Source organism: Pongo pygmaeus, chromosome 4, assembly GCF_028885625.2.
Source record: "Pongo pygmaeus isolate AG05252 chromosome 4, NHGRI_mPonPyg2-v2.0_pri, whole genome shotgun sequence".
NCBI lineage: Eukaryota > Metazoa > Chordata > Mammalia > Primates > Hominidae > Pongo > Pongo pygmaeus.
This window is the reverse complement of record NC_072377.2, coordinates 151,145,801-151,159,238: the sequence shown is the minus strand read 5'-3', so window position 1 is coordinate 151,159,238 and position 13,438 is coordinate 151,145,801.

Here is a 13,438-nt window from a genome sequence, read left to right as displayed (position 1 = left end):
CCAAATTTATTATGAACTCTTAGTTCTAGACTGCACACCTCTCTAATCATCTCACACCACGCTTTCCTGCCACACTCTCTCCTTTCCTGTTTGTTGAATGACCCGGTCTCTTCATCCTACCAGGCTTGAACTCACAGCTCCCTTGCCTGGAACACTCTTTCCCCAGATCTTCACATGACTGGCTCTTCTTTACCTTCACTGTCATATCCTCGGAAGGGCCCTCCCTGACCTCCCATCCTACCCATCTGCCGTGGCATCATCACCCTCACAGCACCCACTGGCACCTGAAATGTCCCTTGTGCCTGCGTTTCATCGTTCCCACTGGAATGCAGGCTTCACGAGAACAGGGGCTTCCCTCTAGTTCACAACTGCTCCTTCGTAGCACAGAGTAGGAGTGCAAGGAGTATCTACTGAGTGAATAGATGGTTAGATGCTTCCTGGGTTGGTGCTTCTTTGAGCAAATGGAGTAAAGGGGTCACATCTAGTGGGAGGAAGGGAGACAGGGAGGCGGAGCAGCATCTGCCAGACCAGGCCTCCAGGAGAACCATCTACAGCACAGAGCCCTCCAGAGACACACACACCTCACCCAGGAATCCTCAGAAACTCTGAAGAACAGTTCGGTGTCCCTTGCACAAACTGTGGCATTAAAAAATAGGCAGCTTTATGAGGTTAGGGGACTCAGAGTTATGCAATCTAGATTATCAAATTCACTCTTCACAACTTGCCACTGAAGTCAGAATAATCCCTAAATCACAAAATGAGGAAAGTCAGGCTTGGAGAGCTTGAGTCACTGCCTAGGGTAGAATCTGTGCCCTCCCACCAGATTCAGAATATTAGAATCTGTCTGCCAACCATTCTAATATTTATCTTGTGCCACTTGCCATCTCAATTACCCACCTTTGGTATAATCTAGGGCTGTAAAAAATACTTCATTAAGGAGTCAACTGAGAGAAAAATATATTTTTCACACATATCAAACTCAAGGTGATGTCAGAATTAAGAAGAAACTTAGAAGTACTGTGTTTACAGATTTATTTCACTCTTTTCCACCTCTATGCTTGATGGGGGGTGAGGCTGGGGAAAAAACATCCCTAAGAGAAGGTCTGGGACTCTTGCATTCCAATGAGACCACCACAAAGGAGCTGGCACCGAATTCCAGAGCCACTAGAGACTATGCTTGATTGGAATTTATAACCTTTAGTTTTCCTGGCTCCTCTTAATGTGATTTTTCCCTGCAATGATATCTGTGAATGATGAATAATTGACATAATATTCAACACGTATGAAGATAGATATGTTCACAAGGCTATCAATCTATCCATTTTAATGCTTCCTTTGCCCACATCACTGATGGGCCTAGAGATGAATGGGGGAGGGGAGGTCCTGCAGAGCCTGGGAATGAAGACGATAGAACAACCTCATATTATAGTGTTTTCAGTATTGTTTTGGGGTGGGGGAGAAGAATTTTGGTTCAGCAGCACCTTGTTAAGACTCTGTGGGGAGCCACTAGTCAGGCAGAGAGGCAGATCCCAGTGATGAATGGACTTCTCAGACCTTTTTTTCTTAGTGCCTTTTCTCAGCCATAAGATGACTGAAAAAAATACAGATTCAGAAACACGCAAAAAGATACACAGAGATACATACATTCATATATGAATACATGCACACATACAGAAATACACACACACACACACACACATGCAATCTGAGCCTGGCAAAAGCCTGCTTAATTTTTAGAAGGTCTGCTAATTTTAGAAGGCTGCTTCCTGTTTAGGTTAAAAAAAAAAAAAGTAAAATGACCTCCAGGACAAGTTTTGTCTTTAGACTAAGAAAGATAGGGAGAATCTACTAAATTGTGGGGATATGGTGTTTTCAGTGAATCTTGGGTAAATGTGAATAAATTTCCCAAAACTAAGTTTTGATGAATACTGCTAAGACCTCTTTTAATTCTCAGACATTGGCCAGGCATGGTGGCTCACACTTATAATTCTAGCACTTTGGGAGGCCGAGGTGGGTGGTTTGCCTGAGCTCAGGAGTTTGAGACCAGCCTGGGCAACATGGTGAAACCCCATCTCTACTAAAGTACAAAAAATTGGCCAGGGATGGCAGCGCGCGCCTATAGTCCCAGCTTCGGGAGGTTGAGGCAGGAGAATTGTTTGAACCTGGGAGGCAGAGGCTGCAGTGAGCCGAGATTGTGCCACTACACTCCAGCCTGGGCGACAGGGTGAGACTTCATCTCAAAAAAAAAACGAAAAAGGAAAATAATTCTCAGACATTATAAGAACAACCCAAAGACAAGCATGTATTATGTTAGGAAATTTCTCAGCTTGTTTTTATAAATAGAATCCCTTTTAACTCATTTGGTTAATAGTAATGGGAGGTGAGAAGTTAGCAGTGAGACTCATACATATGAATACAAGATGTTGAGGTTACTATTGCAATAATTATTCTGTTCTATAAACTTTAACATTTCTAGTATACCTATAAAATCCATTCCCCCAAGTGGCCAATAGAACTCCAATTACATGTTTGTAACTATTATACAATGTTGCCACTTGGCATTCCATGATCTTGAACTTCTCAATCAGTCTCAAGGTGATCAAACTGCCTATCTTTTAAAATAATGATGAATGTGATATAGAGTCATCTAATACAATTCCAAAATATTAAGAATCTTAGTCATTAGGTCAGAATTGACAGATAACATAAACTGAACTCTTATTTGTGCCAGACACTGTGCTCACAGATTTTCCTTCATTGTCCCATATAACCCTTATACCACACCATGAAGGTACTATTAACCTTACTTTACAAATGAAAAAAGTGAAGTTAAGAAATATCAAACTGTCCTGTACTAGATAAGTGGCAGAACAGAGTTAGATCTTGCTCCCCATCTTATTCTATTTTCTGTGCTGTAGTTGAATACCCAAGACTGAGTAACTTATAAATTTATAAAGAAAAGAAATTTATTTTTTACAGTTCTGGAGGCTGGGAAGTCCAAGAGCATAGTGCTGGCATCTGGTGAGGACCTTCTAGTTGCATCATAACATGGCAGAGGACATCACAGGACAAGAGGGCAAGAGCATGTGTGTCAACTCAGGTCCCTCTTCCTCTTATAAAGCCACTAGGTCCATAATGGGGAGCTCCACCCTGATTAACTTATTTAATCCTAATTACCTCCCAAAGGCCGTACCTTCAATCAGCATAAGAATTTGGGGGTTAAGTTTCCAATACATAAAATTTGGAGGACTCATTCAAACCATAGAACTCCCCTACCCACTGACATTCTGACAGTAAATGCTCTTAACAAGTACATGATTGTGTATAAAATGTCTAAGTGATTGATATGGTTTGGCCATGTCCCCACACAAATCTCATCTTGAATTGTAACTCCCACAGTTCCCATGTGTCATGGGAGGAACCTGGTGGGAGGTGATTAAATTATGGGGGCAGGACTTTCTTGCACTGTTCTCATGATAGTGAATGAGTCTCACAAGATCTGATGGTGTTAAAAATGTAGTTTCCCTGCATAAGCTCTCTCTTCTCTTGTCTGCTGCCATGTGAGACATGGCTTTCACCTTCTGCCATGATTGTGAGGCCTCCCCAGCCACGCAGAACTATAAGTCCAATAAATCTCTTTCTTTTGTAAATTGCCCAGTCTCAGGTATGTCTTTATCAGCAGTGTGAAAATGGACTAATACAGTAAATTGGTACCAGTAGAGTGGAACACTGCTAAAAGATACCTGAAAATGTGGAAGTGACTTTGAAACCGGGTAGCAGGCAGAGGTTGGAACAGTTTGGAGGGCTCAGAAGAAGACAGGAAAAGGTAGGAAAGTTTGGAACTCCCTAGAGACTTGTTGAATGGCTTTGACCAAAATGCTTATAATATATAGACAATGAAATCCAGCCTGAGGTGGTCTCAGATGAAAATGAGTAACTTGTTGGGAACTAGAGCAAAGGGGACTCTTGTTATGTTTTAGCAAAGAGACTGATGGCATTTTGCCCCTGCCCTAGAGATTTGTGGAACATTGAACTTGAGAGAGATGATTTAGGGTATCTGGCAGAAGAAATTTCTAAGCCCCAAAGCATTCAAGATGTTACTTGGGTGCTGTTAAAGGCATTCAGTTTTATATGGGAAGCAGAATATAAAAGTTCTGAAAATTTGCAGCCTAGCAATGCAATAGAAAAGAAAATCCCATTTTCTGAGGAGAAATTCAAGCCTGCTATAGAAATTTGGATAAGTAATGAGGAATCAAATGTTATACCCAAGACAATGGGGAAAATTTCTCCAGGGCATGTCAGAGGTCTTCACGGCAGCCCTTCCCATCACAGGCCCAGAGACCTAGGAGAAAAAAATGGTTTCATGGTCTGGGCCCAGAGTCCCCATGCTGTGTGCAGCCTAGGGACTTGGTGCATCCCAGCTGCTCCAGCTGTGGCTGCAAAGGGTCAATGTAGCACTCGGACCATGGCTTCAGGGGTGCAAGCCTCAAGCCTTGGCAGCTTCCATGTGGTGTTGAGCCTGCAAGTGCACAGAAGTCAAGAATTGAAGTTTGGGAACCTCTGCCTAGATTTCAGAAGATGTATGGACATGCCTGCATGCCCAGGCAGAAGTTTGCTGCAGGGGCAGGGCCCTCATGGAGAACCTCTGCTAGGGCAATGCGGAAGGGAAATGTGGGGTCAAAACCTCCACACAGAGTCCCTACTAGGGCACCACCTAGTGGAGCTGTGAGAAGACGGCCACTGTCCTCCAGACCCCAGAATGGTAGAGCCACTGACAACCCGCATTGAGCACCTGGAAAAGCCGCAGACACTCAATGCCAGCCTGTGAAAGCAGCTGGGAGGGAGGCTGTACCCTGCAAAGCCACAGAAGCAGAGCTGCCCAAGACTGTGGGAACCTACCTCTTGCATCAGCATGACCTGGATGTGAGACCTGGAGTCAAAGGGGAACATTTGGGAGTTTTAAGATTTGACTGCTCTGCTAGATTTCAGACTTGCATGGGGCCTGTAGCCCTTTAATTTTGGCCAATTTGTCCCATTTGGAAGGGCTATATTTACCCAATGCCTGTACCCCACTGTATCTAGGAAGTAACTAACTTGCTTTTGATTTTACAGGCTCATAATTATGTGGAAGGGGTTCACCTTGTCTCAGATGAGATGTCGGACTGTGAACTTTTGAGTTAATGTTGACACGAGTTAAGACTATCTCATCTTGAATTGTAACTCCCACAATTCCCATGTGTCACGGGAGGAACCCAGTGAGAGATTATTGAATTATGGGGCAGGTGTTTCCTGCACTGTTCTCATGATAGTGAATGAGTCTCACGAGATCTGATGGTTTTAAAAACAGGAGTTTCCCTGCACAAGCTCTCTCTTTGCCTGCTGCCATCCAAGTAAGATGTGACTTGCCCTTCCTTTCCTTCCACCATGATTGTGAGGCCTCCCCAGCCATGTGGAACTGTAAGTCCATTAAACCTCTTTCTTTTGTAAGTTGCCCAGTCTGGGGTATGTCTTTATCAGCAGCATGAAAACAGACTAATACAGTGATCAAACTGAAATACATTATTTTGGGAGGAAATGGCAGAAGGAAATCATTTGTAAGCTGATTAAGTCTAACATATGCCCTCAAAAAACTTGCAACTGACTTTTTTTTAATTTAGAAAGATTTTTTTAAAAAAACTTACAAACCCTCGTGTTGAGGACTGACTTTCCATAGGACACAGCAAGAAAGCTATTCTGCCATGTACAAAACCCCAACCCAGAAGTAGGTCATCTACGAATGGTTTAGTGCCAGGTTCCCCATGCAATCAACTTTTTATTTACTAAAATTTCTGAAAACAATAGGCTTATTACTAAAAATTCCAACCGAACACAAACTATTTTTATTCTTCAGTCAGATCAGAACCAAGTGTTTACTTCAGGGACATTTGCCACCAATGAGCGTTGGGTTGTCTATAAACCCCCTAAAGTTAAAATCAAATGTATGTGTACCTATACGGATTTCTCTGGAATGAAAGTCCATAGCTTTTACCAGTTTTTCAAAGGGTTCCAGGACCACTACACCAGAAATAGACAATATTTGGATAGTGAACCAAGAAAAGGACTCCTAGAAATTTCATCTTCCCAAGGTAATAGAGGTGCATATCAACAAAGTAGCAACATTTCAAGGGGAAAAAAGAAAGATTACATTAAAGGTGCGTGATTTTTAACTTACAACTGTCTACCTTTACTTATATAACAATATACCTCTTTCTTCTTGAGGCCACCAAGCAATGTTTGGGACTTAGCCTGTTTCAGAGAGTAAAGATTCTTCTGAATCACTTTTGGCCTGGGCAATTTTATGGGCATTGTGGTAACACATAGCTTTCCCAGACTCACACTTGTAATCTTCACCTCTTTGACATTACGTTAAGAATAGTAGTAAAATTGTATAGTAAATTAAAATATATTTTTAAGTGAAAAAAGTAGAGTATTGAACAGTATACCTAATGTGTTTTCATTTGTATTTTTACAAAAGAAATGAAAATGAAGATTTTAAAATACATTTTAAAATACATTTAAAATACATTTTAAAATGTATTTTAAAAAAGAAATGAAAAAGAAGAGGTGAGAGAAAATGTACATATTTGCTTGTATGTACATAGAAACATCTCCTATTTCTTATCACACAAGAAACTGCTAACATTGGATGCTTCCAGGGAGGAGATAGGGTAGGCAAGAGATAACTGTTTACTTTTATTACTTTTGAAGCCATTCAAATGTACAATTTTTAGAAATGCTTTCAATAAAATCAAAGAATAACAAGATTGCATCTTCATTTCCTATTTGGTTAAACTCATTATTTCTATTTTTCTTAACGGAAATATATGCTGCTGGAAGTTTACTAGCTTCTTTCTAAAGTCAACCAGAAGTTCAAGCACGTGAATTGTCATACCAGCCTCTTAGAATTGAGAAAACCCTATCAACTATTCTAAAACATTTAGAAAATTCTGCTGCCTTTAGTTGCAATGTATAGCAATTTATATATACAATAACTTTTGGTTCCATGTTGCACAATAATATGAATTTCTGAAGACATTCAAACCAACAATGAGATATCCACATGCTATGGTGTGAAGGTTCCCCCAAAATTCATGTGTTGAAACTTAATGGCTAAGAGGAGGAACCTTTTGAGAAGTGATTAATTATAAGGATTACTGCCTTATAAAAGAGGTGATACAAACTAGCTTAGGCCTTTTTGCCCTTGTATCCCTACCAGCATGTGAGGACACAGTGTTTGTCCCTTCTGGAAGATTCAACAACAAAGTGCCAACTCGGAAGCAGAGACCACGTTCAAATCAAACACTGAACCTGCTGGCACCTTGATCTTGGACTCCCAGCCTCTAGAACTATGAGAAACAAATTTCCATTCTTTATAAATTACCCAGTCTGTGGTGTTTTGTTATAGCAGCACAAATGAACTAAGATATCATGTTTAATTTACATGTATCTTAAATCATGCTACCAAACAAATCTCTCAGCCAAGGTGACAATCAATGAACAGATTCCTTCTATGAACTCCAAGTTTGATATGAACAAAGACAGCCTCTTATCTGTCACTACTCATTTCCTTGCCTAGTAAGTTTCTTTTGATATTAACTCCAGCTAGTAAGTTTCTTTTGATATTAACTCTAAAAAGCATCTCAACCTCAGAAGTGTTAAAATGAGGGCTGGGGAGGAAAAGAACACAACATACCCACCAGAGTGGCCAAATTTTAAAAGAGAGATAATATCAAGTGTGGACAAGGATACAGAGTAATTTGAACTCTCACATATTTCTAGTGGGAATATCAAATAGTACAACCACGTTCAAAAACAATGTGGCAGTTTCTAACGAAGTTAAATAGCACCTATTCTATGACTCAGAAATTTTACTCCTGAGTGTGTTCCCAAGAGAACATACATGAATGTCTATAAAAGTATACATGAATGTGTATAGTATCATTGTTCACAATAGCCAAAGACGGAAATAATCCAAATATTGATTAGCAAGAAAATGAATGAACTGTGGTATACCTATATAACATAATACCTCTCAGCAATTTAAAAAACAAAGAACTACTACATGCAACAACTTGGATAACTATCAAATGCATTATGTTGAAAGAAGTTAGTCACCAAAAAAAGGAATGCATAACTTATGATTCCATTTACGTAAAATTCAAAACCAGACGAAATAATCTCCAGTGATAGCAAGCACATTATGACTGCCTCTGGCAGGAGGAAGGGGTTGACAGTAAAGGGAAATGAGGGAAGATTCTGGGGTGATAGGAAAGCTCTGTATTACAACTTGGGTGATCTTACATAGATGTTTATATTTGTTGAAATTTCTCAAGCTGTACATTTAAGATTCGTGCATTTTACTCTATGTAAATTGTCTATTAATAAAATATTCTTAGCATTTGAAAAATCCACATTACCATGAGGCAAGGTGTTACGTAGTTGTTTGTGAATCTCTAATACCCAAAGAATGGGATAGAAACTGAGAGATCTAAGCGATTCTAAAAGCAATGAAACACGAACTCCATCAAATGCAAATTCCACCTCAGTTCTGACTTTACTGCCTTGATCCTGGCAATTTACCTTCTTTTCTGTCTTTATAAAGCAGCTGCACTAGATCTGTGAATTTGTCTTTTAGTCGGCAGATCTTACTCTTTGAGAATCTATTTAAGCAGTGGACTCAACTCCAGAAAAATGAATATACATAAACCATTTTGCATAGGATCCCAAAGGGTCATAAATGATCTGAAGCCCATCAAAGATGCCAGGATAGGTGGCCTTGGAGAGATGTTTTCTCAGACTCTTCAAAGCTCAGAGGTTCCTTACTGAATTATAAGTTCTTGTTGTCTAAATCAAACCAATGGCCTCTAAAATGCAAATTGGTCCATTGGAATGTGGAAGTATTTATTATTTTAATTAAAAAATAAGTATTATGCTTTACTAATATCTGATCCATATGAAGTTAGTAATAAACAACTTATAAATAAATATATATAAGCTAGGGATTCCTGCTCAAAAATTTTATATACAAACATATATGACCTAAAAATGTTGACTTTGCTCTTCTATTTTAGACCTTTGAATTTCATGGAATTTACATAGAAATTTCATGGAATTCCCAATGTTGGGAATTATTTTTATTTTTGCCTTTAAAAAAAGACCCCCTACCTTTATTATAATTTTAGAAAAGAAAAATAATAAGGTAGGAAAGACTTAATCTCAGGATTTAAAAAAAATCTTTAAAGCAATAAATTAAAACAATAAATTATACATAATATATTATCTTGATTTTTCAAATTTTACTATGGAAGGAAAAACTTCATTGCAAAGCATCTCTAGGGCACAGCCTTAAATGCTAATCTCATTGAATTTCAACCCTATTTTATTTTGCCTTCACCACGCTCAAATACGTGAAAAAGAAAGTTCAGGAATTTTTTACTGTCATATACCCATGCCCCTTTTCAGAATAAGAATTTTACTTTGGTTACATTCAAAGTTAGACTATGAGTAGATCAAAGAGTTTTCACCTTCTTTCTGCCTCCTCTGTCTATACAGAAGACCCACTGGCAGGCAAAAAAAAAAACAAAAAAACAAAAAAACAAAAAAAAAACCTTGCTGATTGACTAACAAGTCTCTCAGGACTTACAAAGCAAAGGAATTCATAAATGTGTCCAATACAATAACCTGGGATGGCCACAAAACTGGATGTATACAGAACTGCTCAGTCACTTGGAACCCAGTATGTTTCACTATCCACCAAACCTTGAGCAATTGAGCCTCACCAAATGCTCCAACAGACTGTGCTATTTCCCCCTTTCACGAGTAATACATGAGATAAATAGATGTGGTGGTGGGAGGAGATGGGACTGGGAAGAAAAGTGTTTGTTTTTACCTTTAGACCAGGCATTGGCCAAATCCAGCCTGCTGCCTGTTTTTGTATAGCCTGCAAACTAAGAATGGCTATTATGTTTTTCACTAGTTAAAGAAAATGAAAAGAAGAATGTTTCATGACACATGAAAATGATACGAAATTCATATCAGTGTCCATAAATAAAGTTTCATTGGAACACAGTCCTGCTCATTAGTCTACAAATTGTCTATGGCTGTTTTGCACTGCAGTGATGTAGTTGACAGAGACCACATGACCCACAAAGCCTAAAACATTTACCATCTGGCCCTTTATAGAAAGAGTCCACCAGCCGCTGCTCTAGAGTGCAAGTATCCGAAGGACAGAGACCATGCTTCTGTGGTCAACATTTTGTTATATTTGCTGCCCAGCTTCTATCACCTTGAGAAGACCCACCATGATTCCTTTCAGGAAAAGCCCCTCCCTCCCTCTCTATCCAGTTCTTTGGGTAGAGCCCACCTCTGTAAGGCCAGTGGATGCACCAGTTCTCCTGGGCTTGGCAATGGGGGCGGGGACATTTGACTCAGCCATCCCAGAGCAAATCCTAGGACCTTTGAGAGTTCGCTCACATTTTCCCAGGACCTGAAGCTGAGCAGGTAGAATGGGAACTGCTGCCGTCTTGCTGCCCTGAGTGAGAGCTCATTGAAGAACTGAAGTTAAACAGAGCAAAAGCAGCCAGAGGAGAGAGAGAAGTCAGGTGCTGACTACACTGTTTGAGCCTGGATCATGCAGAGTCTGAAGCCAAATCCGCTCTTGAACTTTTTATTACCTATTCTCTAGCCTAAACTCAGGATCATTTTTGCCTAAATTTGTCTGAATTATATTTTCTATCACGTGCAATTGAAAGAAAAAATAGAGTCCTAACCAATGCAGTCCCCTTCCCACTGCATTTCTGGCTGCACCCAGCCCCACAGCATGAACACAGGAGGATACTATAAATGCCCATGAAAGAGGATGACAGCCTGGAGAACTTTGAGCTAGGAAGAGAAACCCTGCAGTACTTTAGAAACCCTAAAAGGCAAGATGAGTAAGAAAAAACAGCAATATCAACAATCATTGAGCATCAACAACCAATGATTGTCAACATGTGTCCCACACTGTGCTGTATATTGTTGCAAGCTTGTGTCTTATGAAAACTTGCTAAAATCCCCCATAATGAACAGAAACTGATGCTCAAAGAGGTTGTCAGATGACATACAGGCAGAAGAGATTTGATATAAGGTCTGTCTGTCTAACTTCAAAGCCGATGCTAATGAATCTTTTGACTATTAGAGATTCTCTACCCCAAAATAAGTCCAGTGAGATAATGCAACCTGCCAAGGTCATGGGAGATAGCTCTGGGGTCAAAATTGGGTTTATGCCCTAGTTATTCCTCCCCCGTAATCTTCAGCAACTGACCCTTCTGAATCCCAATTTCCTTACCTATAAGAAATGTGGTTGGAATGGGCGCAGTGGCTCATGCCTGTAATCCCAGCACTTTGGGAGGCTGAGGCGGGCGGATCACCTGAGGTCAGGAGTTCGAGACCAGCCTGGCCAACATGGTGAAACCCCATCTCTACTAAAAATACAAAAAAAAAATTAGCCGGGCATGGTGGCAGGCACCTGTAATCCTAGCTACTTGGGAGGCTGAGGCAGGAGAATCGCTTGAACCTGGGAGGCAGAGGTTGCAGTGAGCCGAGATCGCGCCATTGCCCTCCAGCCTGGCTACAAGAGCGAAACTCTGTCTCAAAAAAAAAAAAAAAGGAAAAGAAAGAAATGGGCTATATCTGCCTATATCAAAAAATTTCCTTGAGAATTAAATGACTAACAAATATAAAGTTCCTAGTACAGTAATTGACACAACCCAGGAATTTGATATGTGCTAGTCTTTTGCTCCCATGCCTTGGTTGGGTCAGTGTGATCCTGTTTTCTCAGAAGTCTCCACTCAACCCCAGCCCCTCACAACCACAATTCTGCAAAATTCCTTCCAAAGGCAAAGGCACACACTCAGCTGCTTTTGTGGGACCTGGAGCGGGCATTAGACACTACAAGTCAATCCTTCATGGGCTCCTATTAATGAATTGAGCTTTTAACCAGTCTGATACAGCCAGGCCTGGAGTTCCCAAGCTGAAGCCCATTAGCATACATAGCCCCATTTACTGATAAATGCATGCAATTCATCTCCAGCGTGTCACTGTTTTATGGCTGCTTGCTGACTTGGGGCTCAAGTGATGAAGTTTAATGCAGTTATGGTTTCTTATTTTTAACTGGAGCTTTAGATTTCAAGAAACAAAAAAAATGGTGTTTAATTAAAAATCACTCATGGTTCTTAGCTTGCTGGGCTGTAAAAATAAAATTTAAAACAATCACTCATGGGTTTACAATCCTTTGGTTTATTAAAGGGGGGAAAAGGGTTTCAAGAAGGGAAATCTAATAGATCCACCTAGGTAAAGAAAAATCAAGGCAGCTCTTATCTTGTTAAATGAAGAAAACAAAAACTAGTCATGTGTCTTTTCTGAAGACTAGGCTATCCTGTTGTCCTTCTCAGATGCTATAACCATGTCTGATGGACCAGGCACACAGAGCTAAGATTCCGTTAACTTGACAGAGGCCAGTGGAAGAATCAGATTCTGGTATCTGACATCTGTGGGTTGCGTCCTAGCCCTGCAACATATTCATATGTGACCTTGGTCAAGTTACTTAATTTATCTGAGTTTCAGTCTTCTTTATTGTAAAACAGAAATAATAATAGTACCTGATTCACACATATGATAACATACTTGGTTGCAAGCAACAGCATTCAGGTTTAAAAAAAAAAGGAATTTACTAGAATCTACAGAACCACAGATGTACATGCATGGAAAGCCAGCAGAAGCCACGAGTGCCTTGAAGGCTGGGCATTAAGAATATTTGTCCAGATGCTGCTGCCGGCAGCACAGATGGACTCTACCACCCCTTGCCTCTGCCCTTTATGTCTTGGCTCCTGCTCAAAAATCCAACACAGGTGTCTGGGAGGCTAACCGGTCTGCTAGAGGTAGGAGAAGAAAGAGGTAGGAGAGGAATGCTAGACCCCTGGAGGTCTAGATTCTTTTTCAAACGGAGATGCTCATAAAGATGCACACAAAGGCAGCTCTCCCCACAATGAAAAATGTCTATGACAACAGGATTGTGGTGAAGGATAAATGAGATAATGCATGGAAAGCCCCTGGCAACTTACTAGAACATAGCAGATGGCCAACAAATGACAGCTATTATTATTGCTATAATTAGCATTATTTTTAACAACTACCATTCTGGCCACCAGGGATGATACAGGCAGATGATAAAAATAGACTCGTTTTAGCTGAATTCATGATGAGGGGTCGTGGGAGAGGGTAGAACTATAGACATTCAACATATAACCCCAATGTCTCTGGAGAATGACACCCAAGAATATCAAGGCCACTCATGAACTACCCTTAATACCAGTGTCAGCCTGGATACTGTGGCAGAGAAGGGGAAATCCCTGCTCTAGAG